The sequence below is a fragment of the Ixodes scapularis genome, unplaced genomic scaffold (assembly GCF_016920785.2).
Source record: "Ixodes scapularis isolate PalLabHiFi unplaced genomic scaffold, ASM1692078v2 PGA_scaffold12__126_contigs__length_90152505, whole genome shotgun sequence".
Lineage (NCBI taxonomy): Eukaryota > Metazoa > Arthropoda > Arachnida > Ixodida > Ixodidae > Ixodes > Ixodes scapularis.
Window position 1 is genome coordinate 80429731 of NW_024609838.1, and position 7007 is coordinate 80436737.

The window sequence follows — 7007 nt, forward strand, 5'->3', positions numbered from 1 at the left end:
CAGGGGTAATCGGGGAAATAGCCAGACTAGGGGCGTATCAAATGCCCCACGCCTGACTGCTAGACCTGAAGACAGACAGTGCTAAGTAGATTCTGCTCATGGCAGAGCGACTCTGTGTGAAGGGCCGAACATGCCTCGTCGTTGACCCATTCAGGCGGGAGCTCTGTTTCACTGTGTACTGGGTGGCGTTTGACATCTCGAACGACGCCATACAAAAGGTCTTCGGGGAATACGGTGTAGTCAAGGAAGTGACGCAAGAGCAGTCGAAGGTTCGAGGCTTCAACGTGGGTGATTCTATTATTAGACTGGTACTCCTGTGCTTCTGAGAGGGCGTCAAATTCGAGCGTCTTCCGCACCAGATTCGCCTCCGTCAGCGGCACGGTGATCGTGGTGGTGCATGGACGGGCTACACTGTGGCTCTGCTGCTGTAGGACTGGCCATATCTGTCCGGACTGTCGTGCTCCTAGCCGCACGGAGTGCCGGGCGTATGGGCACGAGCGGGCCTGTTGTGCCTGTTCGTACGCTGGAGCCTCTGGTCGAGAAGCTACCGAGGAGTATAGTGAGCTCATAATAATTGAGGAAGAGATGGAAAGAGCAACGGCGCCTGAAAGTGGTGCTAAAAAGCAGTCCGGCACAAAAAAACATGAAAGATACACTGTTCACTGTCTCGTCGCAAGTCAGCTCCCTGCACCGACGGCACAGTCTCCTGCAGCTCCTGATTTCGCTGTTGAGCGCCCGCCGAGGTCGGAAATGGTAGTTTCGAGAAAGTGTGAATTGGGCGCCTGACGAAAACCTTGCCGCAACAGCGATGGACGCCGAGTGAAGCTCCGTGAAAGTGCGGCACGACGACTCCACGGAAGCTTCGCAATAATGACGGCCGCGCAAACTCGAGCGGGCATTGAAGGTGGGCGCGGGGACAAGTCGCATTACCAACCAGCCAATGGCTGTGCTGCATCTGCAAAGCGACAGATAGTTCCAATCAGCTCCTATGTGAACATGCCACCCTCTACCATGGAAAGCACCAAGGTAAGCGAATATGCTTCTTCTGGTCCTGCTAGACTAAGTCTCCCTTGAAAGGCCTGTGCAAGTAGCATCCCTTAGTGTACGAGGGCCTGCGGATCGAAGAAGGCAAAGGCAATTTCATCGCCATGACGTCAAGGCAGCAAGACCTCGACATTTGTGCGTTGTAGAAGACCAAGCTCAATAGTTTAGGAGCAGACCGAGCGTAATTGATACGTTAAAGAGCATGTTTAGAACGCTGTATGAATTTTGTATTATGTCACGCGTTCGGGACTAGGACTGCATATTCTTCGTCAGTACGGCGGAGTTCGGAAACGGTGTTTCAGGCTGTTACGACCAGTCCTGATAGGTTGATGACCTTCTCTCATTTTTTTCACAGACTTGCAGGTGATTTGCGTTTATCCGCATACTAACTGCTGAAAGACGAAAAAAGTTTTTCCAAGATAATCGCTCAAATTTTTCCACAGAAGAGATGGGTATATTCGTTCGAGAATTTAGTTTTGTACAAACTGCGCGGACAATACGAAATATGGCGCCTATCGGCGGTACCGGTATGGTTATTTTGAATTGAATGTTATGGAGTATGGGTTGAAAGATGTTGGCGACGAAATGGAATGCACTAAATCTATTAAATATATCCAATTCCAGGGTTCAGTCATGCACGTTTAGAACGGTTTAATGTTTTTTTTTAGGTAATTTTCTTATGCTGTAACTACCGTGTCACGCCTATGTCCCTTTGGGACCGCTGTCATATGCAAGCACTGACCCCATTTAGGTGGCCACACCCGTTATTGAGGGGACGCCAACAGGTAGCCTCCAACTCCGAAGACAACAAAGGTACAAAGACCGGGGGGCATAGTCCATACGTGAATCTCGCACACACAGCTCTGTCGAGCATGCGCAGGAGCTTAAGAATTTAGACGTGAGTCGAAACGCTTGGGCGATTAACTCGAGGCGTAAACAAAACGTCAGATAAGAGGCATCCGATATAACGTTGATATTCGGTACGATACGAACTTTATTCTCCACCTCAAGTAGATCTGGTGAATAGGAGGCCGGAGAAAAAACTGATGAAATGCAGCTTAACGAGGCTTTATGGCGGTTGTACTTTTGAAAGACTCAAAGTGAACAAAAAAATAAGAAATTTGTTGGTAGATGTGGAACGAAACACAATGTTTTTGATTCAGGTTTTGTTGACGCACGCGCTCAAGAATAGGTTACAAGTGTTAGGAAAACAGGCTGGCAATAATTACTCCTCAAAGAGCGATTTTTTAGAGAGGAAGTAAAGATGAAAGCAATAAAACGAGGATATGCGAGTCATAATTTTGAAGAAAGGCCTGCGAACAGTTTCGAAACAACACTACAATTAAGATAGGCGAAAAAAAATGCCCACGCGGCGTTTTTAAAAGTATATTGTACGAAAGCCCTACTGAAATTTTAGATAAGAAGCGATGTCACCGTGCACTGGCACCAGCGCGAAGTATATTACTGTGCAAAGTGTCTACAAAGAAAGCCCACGGCGCGGAAAGAAAGGGCAGGCTAGCCGTTACAAAAAATGGAAAATTGAACGTGGAGGTGTTATTACAAGGGACCGCGCAGAAGTAGAACGCGCTTCCTCCGAATAATATAGCATTTTTTTTTATAAACATCTGAATACAGATATGTTTTAAAAGTGATGTTGTGTTGTCATTCCAATCTTTAGATCATGACACAGCAAAAAAATGTAGAAGCCGAAATTACTGTGGGAAAACACTTGTAGGATTTACATGACTTTAAACTGTGTGCAGGCACGTAGCCAGGATTTTGTTTCGGGGGGGGGGGGGGGGGGGGGTTCGCCCATGACAAAACGCAGTATGAGGGGGAGGGGGAGAGGATGTCCCAGTAAAATGGGAGATTTCGGGGGGGTGGGGGTGGGGGGGGCCGGGCCCCATGGGCCTCCCCCTGGCTACGCGCCTGACTGTGGGGAGTCACCTGAACTAGGTTACCTTTGTTCGGTGTCTTACAAGGCGATTACAAAAGTGAATACTGTCTTGTGTAAGGCATTTAGTAAAGTATACGAGCGGGAACATATCCCCCTATCATTTGCGCCGTTCAAATACAGTGGTTACTAGGAAACGCGAAAGCAATATAAGCGTGACGCAGGTTAATCACGGTTTTAATCCCTGAGACGGGGACAGACACTTGAAAAAGAATTAGAAGATATTAAAAAATGGTGCCAGAGGAGCGGTTCAAACTAGGGCTAACACAATTTATTTCATTAAGCGCTTTTATACGGAAAGAAAGCCGTCTGCTCTTTCGCGCAAGTCGGTGCCGTGAAGTCACTTTGCCGAGCTCTGATTGGAGGATGGTTTTAAGCGGGATCTCGGGAACTGACGGGGGTAAATATAGCGGTGTCGTCTTTTCTCCGCGGCCATTGCGGAAGGTCTTTCTGTGGCTCGCGGAAATCCACTGCTAGTGGTTCAACAAAAAAAAGGCACACAAAAAAAAAAAAAAAAAAAAAAAAAACAGGATATACCTTGAAGTGTGCGTTACTTCGTTTGACGCAAAAGAATTTACCCTGGGAGTATACGAAGCACTAATATGCATGCCGGTCTCCGGCGGTTGTATCTTGACGTGAGCTCCTGCAACGTCAGCACGGTGATGTGCGACTCGAGTGAGCCTTCCTACTTCTTGACGGAGATTCCTTTTCGCTAGCAAGTGTCTCAATGTTTTCGCGAAGCATCGAAGTGTAGCCAGAGCCCTCTTCGGCGAGCTGAACGGGCTGCCGAGTTTTCGAAGGCCGATCTCCCGCAGCGTTGGCTCCCGGAGAACCGCGCCTTGGCGCTCGCTGGGGTGAGTTACGTCGTCTTTGTACATTACGCATTATTCACAAACAGTTGCACGCTAAAGGAGTTGCAAGGACTAAATGCAAGAACCGGACGGTTCTGGCGGCTGGTCCCTGCATTTGGCACGGTGACAGGTACGCTCCGGTGGCGTCCTGCCACTTGCCTCGCTACCACATTCTTACTGGGTCGCAGGAGCCGTAGCCTCTGCATTTCACCAAGTTATCGTGAATCGGAGTGTAAACGAAGTTGTCTACTGGTGAAAGTAGCTTTGCCAGCATTATATATTATGTGTGAAACAGAGTATATTTCGAGAAAACAAATAAAGCCATTCAACCTTTCCACCGAAGGTCTCTGTTCATTAGTAAAACTTCGTTCAGTGGACTTATTACACTTCAGAATTAGACGGGACACGAAAGGTAAGGGCAATTACAAGTGCTTCAGGGCAGTCGAAACAGTTTCCAAGTGGTTCATGCAAAGCAGCTTACATGGTACTACCCCCAGGAAAGAGACGAGACAGTTTTGACAAATCTACTTGGCCGAAAAGCACACCAAACTAAATATTGGCGCTTCTAGGAAATTGAAATCAACCAAACCATTCCATGGTAACGCACACCCCAAACAGCTTTGGTGTGAGGGCGAGCCCTATCTGCAGCGATAATACTGAAGTCTCGCATGCCACTGTGAATAACACATGCGAGCAGTCGCTGAGTGGCTGGCATACTTGGGTATTGATGAAGCAATGGAAGGTCGTCAATAAGTGGACCAGAAATGTTCATCAAAATGGGACTGTCTTGACATTATTCACAATAGCTGTATGACCACCATCTGTTGCAGTGTGTTTCTGGATGTCAACAGCCCATCTGGGACCTAAAACTGACAAATGATTTTAGAACGGTTCTCACTTGCACACTGGCTTTTGTTTGACCTAGTATGCTGAACGAGCAAAACAAAAATACCTACATGTTAGTCATTGTTCACTCCCGTGTCAATTCCATGGGGAGTAAATTAGCTAGGCTTGTATAATGCGCAATCTCCGAATTTATATCTTTGTAAGCGAAAGAAAAAGGAGACAAGGGACACACAAAAACGCGTCAGACACTGACAACGTCGATTTGTCTAGTTCAAAGATAACTGCGTGACACATTTTGCAGAAAGAAGGCATCGGTACTTCTTCGTTAATTCACTCATACTGGTTAGTGTGAAACGACGAATTTGTACTGTCCGAGTTGGTTCACGGTATTACACGCAGCAACATTAAAATCCCAGCTTTGAAAAAAAAAAAGGATCGCGTTTTTGCAGTAAGTTTTGAGATCTGTGCCTTTGTAGTGCCATGATTACAACGGTATACTGCAAGTACTTTACCAAATACCATGTAGGACTATACTGCGTCTCACCTAGGTGCGAACGAAGCGAAAATTACAAACGCGAGGATCTGATCAGCGCTTGCACTGCATGATTGGAGATGCATGGCAGTTACAATCAAAGACCGGGACTCTCCCAAGTAGATTTTACTTCGATCGCATTTAAGATGAATCGGAGCAGAGTTTATACGGCCTCCGTGCAGTTTCGAGTCAAAATAGTGAGTATATAATCTCAAATATCACCAGCGAAAGTAGGGTTCGGAGGATCGCAAAAACGCTACCTTCTCAGCTATTTTTCAAGTAATAGCCTAACGACTCTCTGTCACAAGATTTATAAAGACCTGCTAGAAGGCAAAAAACCGATGTATTCGTAAAAGAAGCACACAGCAAAAGGAAACTTACCGGAGCAATCGGACGGCGGTCTCATAGTGACCGGCGCAACCGGCGTTTCAATCGCGAGGCTAGGCAAGCGCCTTTGTTATGCTCATCGTCTTCTTTATCTTGGAATCTTCAAAATGCCTCGAGCAGACGACTGAGGAATCGCCAGTGGCACAAAGGTGCTCGATCTTGTGAACTCGGCAAATTGTAACAGGGCTACAATAAACAAAGGACTCACGGTCACCGCTACAGCACGGCCGCCATTACCGACGCCGATGTTTGTTTACTTCCAGCCTCTCGCCGACATGTGCAAGGGCGCAGTTTAGTCCGAATCGTCTTAAACCTCCTCTCTCGCCTTCGCGCCTCCTTTCTCATGCGCAGAGCACGAAATGGTGCTCACTTGCGAGGCGTACACGCTTCTTCCAAGGTTGTCCACACCATCGAAAAATCGGTCTGGACCCCAAAGGAAACCAGACCGAAAAAAATAAAAAAAAATAGGCCCTTTAAAACGCAAATGGATAAATGCAAAAGCAAACCAAATAACTTGATATTGCCGGGAGTTCTCTGAAAATAGGCATTGCAAGAAAAAAAAGTCGTACATTTTAGATATGATTCCAGAAGTACATTCTTTGAATTTCAAGTCGCCTTGAAGCTTAGCTTATGCAATTGCATGAAATAGTTAACCTCTTTCTTGCACTATGACTTTTACGACATTGTACAATATTCTGTAGAACACCTCTGTTCCTGGCGAATCGACAGTACAATCTTTACATTTCTGAATATGTGTAGCTAATGGAACTTTTCCACATCCCGACGGCACCAGGCGGTGGCTGCACGAGCTAAAACTCGAGGAAGTGACCTACCTGCGCTATCAACTGATACTGGGATCTACGCTACCGGATTCTTCGCTCTCAGAGCTGCGGCGCGTGCCCAAAGCGACTTTAAAAAGGGGCATCCGTGGCGTCCACCTAAACGTCGTGTTTTCTTTCCATCCACTTTATTTTATTTTGTGTAACCCAATTATATATGCTGAAATTACGTGTTCAGCTCGCTGATCCTGAGCCTCCTTCCGAATTTCCTCGATATTTTATGCCATCTTCTGCCGCTTGAAATTGGGCGCTCGCGCGTGCGCAGAACGCTTCTAGGAAAAGGTCCAGATCGAAATCGACACTTTGTTGTTGACGTTACGTTTATGTTCTGTTAGTCGAGCATTAAAGCATCTTGACGCTTGACTGACATGTATAAACCAACAGGGGTCCGGTATCACATTTACTACCCCATTTTTGCAACGTATTGACTTTTCACGGAGGTCTTTTTTACATCCACTGTGCCCGTTAGGAAGCGGTTTCAATTTACTCAACTTTAAGTTTCAAGTGAAAAGCGTGTTAACACCAACACTTTTCGCACAAGCCTTTAAGTTGTA